Source organism: Haemorhous mexicanus, chromosome 5, assembly GCF_027477595.1.
Source record: "Haemorhous mexicanus isolate bHaeMex1 chromosome 5, bHaeMex1.pri, whole genome shotgun sequence".
Lineage (NCBI taxonomy): Eukaryota > Metazoa > Chordata > Aves > Passeriformes > Fringillidae > Haemorhous > Haemorhous mexicanus.
The window spans coordinates 33,543,364-33,553,953 of NC_082345.1; positions in this window are offsets into that span (position 1 = coordinate 33,543,364).

Genomic DNA, 10,590 nt, shown 5'->3' on the forward strand with positions numbered 1-10,590 from the left:
TAGGAGGGCTGAGTCTGTCACCTGCTAGCTGGGTAAGATTTGTGCCTGTTTGGTTGTGGTGGGTTGATCCCAACTGGATAACATGTGCCCACCAGGTCACTCTATCGTTCCCTTTCCTCAGCAAGGCAGGGTGAGGATAAAACAAAAAAAAAAAAAAAAAAAACCTAAAAAAAAGCAGAAAAAACCTCACAAAACCTCACAGGTCAGAAAATGGCAGTTTATCACAGAATATTCTGAGTTGGAAGGGTCCCAAAAGGATAATTGAGTCCAGCTTTTAAGTAAATGGTTCATAGAGGATCAAATCAACAACCTTAACATTATTAGCACCATGTCCTAAAAACTGAGCTAATCTCAGGGTTGACAAAGTAAAGGCCATGAACAGAAGTGAGGGAAAAGAAGATATTTCTTCTCTACTTCCCATCAGCAGGAGATGTCCAGTCACTTTCTGGGAAGTATAAATGGTTCCTCCAAAAAACCAAATCCCATAACAAATGCCTCCATCCCCTTTTCCTTAGCTTTCATTGCTGAGCAGATTCCACATGTTATGATCCCTTTGGTCAGTTTGGGTCAGCTGTCCTGGCTGTGTCCCCTCCCAAGAACTGGCCCACCCTCAGCAGCTGGTGAGGACAATTTTGGAGAGACAGCCTTGGTGCTGCGCCAGCACTGCTCAGCAGTAGCCAAAACACCTGTGTGTTATCAACACCTTTCCAGCACCACCATGCACCACGGCACCAGGGGAGCTGCCATGGGGAAAAGCAACTCCCTGCCAGCCTGACCCCATGCAACATTAAATCCTGTCCCCGCATATCTAGGGATCAGCCAGACTGAGTGCGACTGAAACACTGTAGGCAAGGGTGGGAACAATTTTAATGCCTTAAAACACAGGAATGTTGCATAAAGAAAACAAATGTATTGGGTCAAGAATACATAAGTGCAGGTTAAAATGACTGCATTTCATTAGTTGCAAGTTCTTAACATTTCCTGCAATAAAGTGTTTTTTGGTAGTTCAGATGTGCTTTCCGTATTTCTTATTTCTCCTGAGTCCACCCATCACATAAGATGTTTCATTTTAAAAGTCTAAAAGGGTCCCCAGCAAGACCTACTAGAAGTTGGCAATTCAGAAAAATTACCAAGCAAGTATGGATTTTGTTTTCCAAATTAGCAAGAAAATGAAACAAGAAGTTTTATGAACCAAAGACAATATATCACAAGACAAATAATTTCTGATGTACTATTTGAATCAAAAGTAGTATTTCACAGGTAAATAGTAACTATCCTAAACTGCGTGGAATAAAAGTACAAAAATCTCATCAGTGACACTTCTTTTTATTCCCCTCTATTTTAAACGTATGATGAAAAGTGACAGAGCCATTGTTTGTGTAGAAATTATGATAAGTGCTGGTTAGCTAAGCATGTAATAAAGAGGTTATGGTTTCCCAGCAAGCTGACAGAAATTTAGGTGTCTGAAAAAAACATTGCTGAGTTGTGGCTATGAGTTTTCATTTCAGTTTCTTCTTTCTTTTCTTCCCCCCATGATAACTGAACATATGGAGATTAATTTGAGTGTGGGAGTGACATTGTAGATGCCTAATTAATTGCCCAAGAAAATAAAAAATACTTCTGCCTTACCCATAGAGGCAATTTGCCTAAAGTAGGGCCTTACATTTTCAAAATTTGGATGTAATATGTAATATTTGATGTAAAAACTGGGCAAAAGGCAGAAAAACTAAGTTAAGAGACCATCCCAGCCATTAGCAAACATTTCAAGTTGGAGTAGGTAGACTGTGCTGACATATGTGTGTTCTGGTTACTGCTTGTTGGCTACTGGAGAACTACAAAATGAAGAGGTACAAGTAAAATAGCAATGAATTTCTAAATAACCAAACGTTATGGTCAGATAGACACACAGGCGAGTTTTCTTCTCAACTGTAGCAGAGAATGTTTTCAGGAGAGGTAAGGGTGAAACAGAGTTAAGGGTGGTTTGTTACCCTCATACAGCTCTGATAGGATTTAAACTTTCAAGATTTAGGTCTTTAGGCTTTGTCAGTTCTTGCCTTATTCTTTCCCTAGCTTTTCTTTCCCCATAGCATAAACAATCTGGCAGATAATTTTTAGTAAAGAATTCTCTGAAAGCTCTTCAGTGCAATGTTACCTACACTATGTATTTGTTGGGTTTTTTTCTGAAGAGGAGCTGATGGATGTTGTCATCCCACTCTACAAGTCCCCTCTCCTAAGGGGAATACTCTAAAGATTTTCAGGCTGCTAGGGTAGAAAAAGGTTTTTCATGGATAAAGCAGCTCTGACAACATACAAGGCGACAGTATCTCTGAAAAACCTCAGAAATATGCAGTGGTCTCTGTCAGATAGGCTGTGATGCTGATGTGACACAGCACTCTAAACTATTATACAAGTGGTGCTGATTATAGATTTGATGAGAAAACCTTGCACTACAGACAGGACACTTGGATGACTATGTAAGTTAGTAGAGAGACATTACAACACTGAGTAGTGAAAGACCACATAACTTATTTTATAAGAGAGGTACAATTAAAGGAAGACAACCATCCATCATCAAAAATAGAAACTTGAATTATTGTCCTGTAAAGCATCTCATCATTATCCTGCAGAGGCATAGCCCTCATATATTTATATAGGCTATGACAGAAAAAACTTATATTTGATTCAAGTCTTCAAAGACATGATTTTTTTCTCATGTGTTTTCCATTTCCAAAGGGCAATGCCCAACAAATCAAATGTTTTGAACCTTGCAAACCTGTCATCAAACATCCAAAGTTCAGGAGAACACTTAAGTGGGCATTAAATAAAAAGATAAGAGAGTGTGATGGAAAAAGCAAATAGTTTCACCAAGAAATTGGCAGCAATTCAGTGGACTAAAAAAAAAAAAAAAAGACTGTATTACAGAAACCTTTTGTGGGTAAAGCAAATTGTTTAATTGCAAAGTTATACTATCATTAAATAGGGCGTAGCAATTATATCAAACTATATTAATAAAAGTACAACAACATTATTAACTTGTAAAATTAAATTTAATGAGTGAACAATATACGAAAGAAAGTGTAACAAAAAATAACTAATATCTCTTTGTAGATTAGATTTTATCTTTATAAATAAGGATTGTAAACTTCATTAAGGACATTTGAATTTTGTAAATTAGAAAATGATCTTATGTTAATGGTTGATGCATATTTCCTTTCTTTATATCTTCTCTCTGGCAAAGCAGTATTAAACCCATTGTTAGGATAAATATTAACTATGAAGAACAGCAAATATCGGAGGAGAAAATAATAAAATGTGGATATTTTTTCCCCAGCATTTATTTGGACTATAAGAAGCTTGACTGTGTCATGCTCACTCTGGTGAATATTGCCTTATTTATTTACCACCCCAACTGGTACTATCTGGCATTTAGAGAATTTGCTTTTTTAAAAGTTCTTTCCCTGAGAATCCATTAAAAGGCTCTTGCCTTTTTAACCACACTAAAAAGTAAGCATATTTTCTTACCAGTGTACACAAACAGTATTTAAGCTAATCTCAATTCTCATGAAACTTTGATATGTCTTCCAGAATTTTCACAAATATCACCTTTTACTCCTTTGTCCATTTGATTTTGACAACATAAAGCTCCTCCTTCATCAGGGACACCTGATCATATTTTTTAATTTTTTTTTTTTTGCTTGGTAATCTGACTTTTGCATAACAGATATCATCGTATAAGAAAACTGTAGAGTAATAAAATGAAAGCACCAAATACTAAAAATTATTTCTCCTAAGACAACTAATAAACAGCAAATACCACAACTCCTTAATTCTTAATATTCTTTAAATTCTTAATATTCTTTAATTATTGGATTAATTAAACAGATCCTCCAGTCATCAACTGAATGTACACAATTTAGAAATAACAATAGAAAAGCAAGCCAAAAGTAGAAAACAGATAGTCACTATCACGAAGGAAGAAGCATTATATAACCAGCATGCAGAAGAAACCTCATGAGTCATGTTTAAAAACCAATCATCATCATCATCATCATCATCATCATCATCATCCCCCAAAACTTGTGTCACTAAAGCCAAGTGGAAACATACTATACCATACAGATTATGGCATACAAATGAAATATTTGTCTTAGACACTAATAAATTATTTTTTATATATAATTTAGATACATTTGGATGTATCGTACCTCTTATTTCACTGATGGTTCAAAATACATACTAAAGTAATTGGAACACAGGTGAATGCATTTTATATGAATAATTATCTGTACTTTTTGTTCAGCTAGTTTTTAATTCCTGTAGACTGATAAAGTTCCTCTAAAGGCAGCCCTGAAAAATAGGAGATGGCTGGATTGCACCAGTCCACTAATGAATATCTAAGATACAATGACTCAGGAGCTGCTTGAGATCCATTACCTCTCTAATTTTCCCTTACTCTTAAAAATTAATAAATGTCTTTCTAAATCTTTCTACTCCAATAGGTCAACATATTCAAAGTGCTAGCTGAGTAAGGGAGTGTGGAACCAGGACTTCATTATTTAATTTTCTTCCTTCCTACCTCATTCCTACCACTTCATTGAAGAGGTGAGCACTCAGAAAAGTTGTCCATCCTTTCCACCCAGTGGCCCATAGGTAAAAAGTGGGGAAGATGAACAACAAAATAAGTGGAACTTGCCTGGTGATTTCTATTTTTAAAAACACTTGCAGATCCTTGTAAGCCTGATGAAAATGGCACACACTATGAGGCTTGATCAGATCACCATGCTTCTTTGATGTATTTCAGGCCTGCAATAAGGTTGAAATATATTAAGAGAAAAACCCCCAGCAAACATTCTTTTTCTCGTAAGGATGGTATAACAGTGCACTTCAAATTTTCAAAGGGGTTTTGGAAATTACTTTTTAAAACTGCACATGGAAGATAATGTCTATACTGAGAAAGTTACAGAAACTCCCTGACACAACACAAGTAATATAATTTCATGATTTCCTTTAGGCAGTTTATGTCCTAAACCTGCAAAGGCATGCACAGGTTCAAGTAATCTACATAGCTGTTCTGTTTGGAGCTTGCAACAAAATGACAAGAAAAAAGCCCCATTTAATACAAGTATGGGATTTATATTATATTAATTGATTTTTCTCTCGTACCTATATTTACTTTTGTCAACCATAAACCCAAAAATACTATAAGAATACATCTCAAAGTGCAGAACACATCACAGGGGAAAACAGAAATATCGTAGTAAACTATTAAAAAACTCCACTCCTCAACCTCAAAACAAAAAATTTTTGAGGGGAGGCAAATAATTACGTGATTTTTATTTATGTCAGTCAACAATGACAAATTCCACACTCTAAAAGAACTGCAGTATGGGGTAAGAATATTGTTATAGCTACATCTCTGAATTTCCTGGCATTACGGGTTTTAGAGAGGTACTTTATCTTAGCTTTACTTGCCTGCCAATTTAATGTTTCATGCAGTTTTTTTATCTAATTTAGAAAAGAGGAATAGATCAGAGGAAAAGGGAAAAAAGCCAAACAAACCTTATCTGTACAACACTATCTTTTTTCTGGCTATAGAGGTCTTAATTAACTCTTGCTGATTTCATTTCTTATTATTAACTTCCATGGTTTACCATTAGAGTTCTGGTTCCTTTTTGAAAACAAACAAATTAACCAATAAAACAAAAATAAACAAACAAACACCAACAACATTTTGTATGGTTCCCATCTAAAACTATCAGATCTCCTAACTTTTTCTAAAATAGTTATTTTTGCTTGTCTTCACAGCAAAATGAAGGGATATTTGCATAGTGAAAGAAACACTAATAAGGAAAGGAACAATTTTGGCTTAGGTAGCAAGGTAGATTTTCTAATATTGACAGAATTTATGGTCATTTTACTGTTGTCTTACAATTTTTATATTTCTGTTTTGCTAATTATAATATTGTTCTAGAGTTTTAGCTGGACATCTTTTTAAATTAGAGTTTCCTTCTAAAGCAAGATCTCTATATGTGTATGTATATGTATGTTTTTATACTTATTTATACATACCACAACTTTGAGAGGGATCCTTGAGCCTTTTCCAAGTGCTTACATTTCTCTGTAATTTGACAGGGCATCACAAACTTCATCAGAACCACATAAAGGTTGGGAGGCAGATAAACATACAGCATTTACAAAGATCGAAGTTTTTGACATTTTCAAAACAGGTTGTGATAGTTCTGGCACTTCGACCCTGCAACTCAAACATTATTCTTAAGAAACTCCATGAACCACATCTCTTAATGGACCCACAGCCATTTTCTTCCTAGGGCCAGCTGGTCTTGCAACATTTTTAAAGACCACTGCTTATGCTGTCACGGACATCTCATACAATTGCTCCTAACTGGTTTCACAGAGCAGCTGTGGGCCCTCTCTGCTGTCCTGGTGGACCATTCTGAGTGTATGGCTTCATAAAAAAGGCACTGCCAGGGCTTGGGGGCTTGAACATGAAAGGCACTGACAAGTGGGTGAACAGTGAAATGGCCTGGCTTTTAACATCAAGCCAAGTGAAGTACAATAAATAAACAAATTTAGGTTTTGCTGTAGATCTAACACTGAAAAGATCTAAAAGCCTTTTACATGTATTTATTTTAAAATACCTTTTAGTAATCCAAGACATTTTTACTAAAATAGACATCAGCTTTAGTAATTACTAAGCATGTGCAGCTCTCACTGAATCCAGTCAGAACTGAAGGTAACAAAATTGTCAATGTTTGGACTGCTGTAATGAACAAAATATTTTTCTATCTTTTAATCCACTTCTCTTGTAAAACAAACTGCTTTTACTTCTGCCTAACATGTTGTAGCCTGAAGATAACCCACAGTAGTACTATTACTAGAAGTACCCATAACAGGGTATATTCAAGCTCTGCTAGCTCAAGACAAGGCTGCCATGTTGTCCTATTGACAAAAGGGAACTTAGAGGAAAACCCTATTGAGCTTTTCTACTGGTACATAACAGAAATCTAGCTTGTGTTACAAGAACTTAGGTAATTTTCCTCATTTTTATGAGTTGACAAGCAACATTTTGAATTATTTTTAAAACTTTATTTCTACTTACCTAAATATATATCATTCTATTATTACCTGACAATAGAAACAACACTCAAGGCAAGACTTTCTTCTTTTGACTGCCCATAGTCTACATTTAAAAATTGTAAACATACTTGATTTTATATATGCACATATATAAACATTTTTAAAATACTTTTGCTATAATTTATACTGCTGTGGAGAGTGATTTCTTTTGAAGCTTTCATACTAGATATTTTATAGCCACACCTTTTCATAAATTTCCAAATTTTGACCTTGATAATCTTCAGATCTGTATTTGTAATCTGCAAAAGATGATTCTTGAGTAAGGCTTGCAAGGCTGAGCCCAGAGGTTTAAACTATTAAAAAATGCATGTGAAGTAGGTCATTAGTAATATTCTTCAAAAGCAATTTTAGGTAGGTGGGATAATTTCCTTAGTGTCTTGAAACCAGACAAGATGATTTAGAGCTGTATGTGATCAACAAAGTAAACAAATAATTTATTTGGCCATGTCCTGGTAGTCACTTATTATTTGAATGATAAATTCTTGACTAAGGGAGTACAAATAAGGTAGTGCATCTCTTCTGAAAGATATGCAGAATGGGATCTGTTACCTCTAATGATTCTTAAATGCTTCAAACCCATCTTGAAAAATTGCCAAGGGGCAGAAATGCTAATGTTTGCTGAAGGAACCTAAAACATAACTGAACTATTTTCTTATCCAAACTAGCATTGAAAAGAGACTTTTTTCTTTTTTTTCTTTAAGAAAATTGCCCAGCGCTGATGAGATCAGGGAGGGTCTACATTTATTCTTTGTAAGACAAATTTTTGTGAGTCAGGAGTGTGACTCAGACAGGTCAGTGATGTTGATCAGAGAGAGATAGTTTAGTTACTCCTTTTGCTTCTTATCTTGGGGAGAGGAAGAAAAAAATAAGTCCCTTGTCACAGAGGAGAGGAACACAACATTACAATTTACAAGCAAGATATTCAGTCAGGATGAACTGGAATAGGTCACAAAAAGGAGTGAAATCAAAGAAGCCTCACAGACTATCATCAGCTGAAAAGAGGCTCTCAAAGATAAGGCCACAGCTTCATCAGATGAGTTAGAAGGCTTAAAAAGCATCATATCTACAAACATCCACAGTATCATCAGCCTAATGAACTAAGATTTTTATTTGAATCCCGAACTGGACATACCACAAGCCCCCAAAAAGACTTATGTAGTTTGGTAAGTATAATGAGCACTCCTCTCGTTTTGAGTCTTGGGGTGATAGGTGAGCTGCAAGAGCAATGTTAGCCCATACCAAGGACAGGTACTGTGAGCTGATGCCTAAAAGCAGTTCCTGGGAAATTAAAACAGTAGCTTATTTTTAACAAAACTTTCTAGTCAACTTGACAAAACTGCTTCCAGTTCCTGCAAGGACAGTCTTGTTTGAAACTTTGGCCATCCTTTAGGAATTCAAGAATGAATTTTTCATTCTTGAATTGGGAGAAAGTACCAGCTCCAAACTGGGGAAGTACTACATAGGAAAAGACACTTCTGTGGAGGTAGCTGGATGCTCACTGGATGCATTTCTAGCAGTTATTTACTGAGTGATAGCATCCATCCATTCACCCATCATTTCTCACTTTCACATGGAGGCAGCCATGGTCATATTATGTCATCACCAGCCATACTTGTGTCTAATGATTTATGTCTCATCATGAAAGTCTTCACAACTTTTTTTTCCCCTGCTCTTTATAGATGTGCCAATTATTGCTATCCCACCCAGCTCTATTTACCCCTTCTCTCTCATGCTTGTTTGAATTCCTTTAACTGATGAAATTCTCCATCAATTCCAGGATTTATGTTTTGGTGTTTTGGTTGATTTTTTTTTTCTTTTTTTTTTATTTTTCTTTTTTAATTTGCATGTAGACATCCTGCCCTTGCTCAGGAAATAGCTTTCCACTCTTTCATTTGCTTTGGGACTGTAATGTTGCTGAGCTGCAGAGGTGCTTGAAAAGAGCAGGCACTAACATATTAAGTCCAGTGTATCTTTTCCTGATATATTTAATATACAATATACATGAAAACCGATTTGTGTAATAACTGTTACTCCTCACATTTCTTTGTTTATTCTTTAAATCTTTCACCCTCCTGATCCTGCAGTATGACAGTAAAACATAAAACTGAATTTAAAAAACCCCAAACAACTAAAAACCAAATGAACCAAAATTGTTGAGAGGGAAATTGAGTAGAGAAAATAAAATTAACTTTTTGAATTTATCATAGGCATTCTCGAAGGGAAGCACATTATGCACAAATCCTGAGCTCCCGAACAGTTAAGAGGAAGAATTTTGAGGTGATAAAAATGCAAATGTTTACAGATAGGCCTCTTTCCTAAGGGTGGGGTGGAGGATTTCAAGACCAAATGGAAATACTTTTTTGTTTCACAAGGTCATTGTTAGGCTGCCTGGGTGAATGATTGAGCAATTTGGTCATTGTGCCACCTAAAGATGAGTGAGTGGTCTATTGTTTGCCTATCTAGGTGGCTTTTTAGTGTTTTAGGCAACAGATTGATCTTTTAGGTGCAGGATACTAGAACAATCACAAGATATAGCCTCCAGGGCCTGTCAGGAAACAGCTCAGACCATCAGCCAGGAGCATGGAAAACAGGAAACTTCTCCATGGTGCACTGAAGAGATTGGTCAAACAGTAGTACTGAACTAAGAATGTCAGCTGGGAGACCTGGTACCAAAACATTTGGTTCTGCAAAACCCCTGGAAGCTTAACACACTCATATCTCCTTGCTCACACAAATATTCCCCTAATTTCTCACGCTTTGCCTGTGCTCTCCACTTCCATCCAATTTAATAAACTGACTGAGTTTGAACAGGATCAGCACTAGCAAAACAGTCAAGAAAACAGATTCAATAAAGTTAAGATCTATACACAAACTATGAAAAGCCTGTTTTTCTCTTCTCAGATCAAGCCCATAATGAGATTTTAACAGAAGTCCCCGAGTTAATACAGGAGGTGAGGTGGGCATGTAGATCTTGGTCACCTTAATAATCTTTGACCAAATATTGTAATGATCCAAATACTCTAATTCTTACTCTTTTCTTAAAAGTCTCATAGCAAGTCGATTAGATACAGGCAATCTACTTATATTTGCTGTGACACATTTTCTGTGTCTATTAAAATGTTTGGTGCTTGTGTTGTTAGCATGTTGGTCATAGAATGGGCTGAAGTACTGGCACATCAAATCTGGCCTTTCCAAATGGTCTGCAAACCACTCTGAATTTTCCTGAAATGGTACTTTTTCTTCAAAAATTAACTGAAAGATCTCCAGAAATATTCCTTTCTGCATCTTTGTTTTGCTTGCTTTATACTGTTGGTGACCTACATTATAGGGAATGTTTTCTGTTAATCAATTACATGTCCTAATCTTTAGAAACAGCAGGAGAACCTCTTTTTCACAAAAATAAAATAAAAATTTAAAAAATCATGAAGCATG